Source organism: Geospiza fortis, unplaced genomic scaffold (genome assembly GCF_000277835.1).
Source record: "Geospiza fortis unplaced genomic scaffold, GeoFor_1.0 scaffold231, whole genome shotgun sequence".
Taxonomy (NCBI): Eukaryota; Metazoa; Chordata; class Aves; order Passeriformes; family Thraupidae; genus Geospiza; species Geospiza fortis.
Genome location: NW_005054351.1, coordinates 3241503 through 3241818, shown reverse-complemented (window position 1 = coordinate 3241818; position 316 = coordinate 3241503). Strand labels below are relative to the sequence as shown.

The 316-nt window shown below is 47.8% G+C and overlaps 1 protein-coding gene across 1 annotated transcript in view; it reads right to left on the bottom strand.

The window, feature by feature from the left end:
* RBMS3 (RNA binding motif single stranded interacting protein 3) overlaps positions 1–316 on the bottom strand; it is a 692310-nt gene that overhangs the window by 433372 nt on the left and 258622 nt on the right. The gene's annotated exons all lie outside the window — the stretch shown is intronic.

Here is a 316-nt window from a genome sequence, read left to right as displayed (position 1 = left end):
TTTTAATTTAAAAAAATATATATATGTATTTTAAAAAAAGGGAGGGGGAAGGTGACGGAGCCTGGTCGCCGTCCTCCCCCTTCAGAAAACTACTCCGCACCGTCATCCGGCACTTCGCGGAGAGGCGACCCCGGGCCAGACATATTAAATACATACTTTGTTAAACCGCTTATATAAGACTTGGTTTATTTAAAGTTGGAACAAAATGGAGGAAGAGGGTAAAGAGGAAATTCGGCCGGCCTGACGTGCGGGTGCCTTCCCCCAGACGTGTGAAAATACCACGGTGCCACAAAAGTTACCCGCGGCTGCGTTTCCC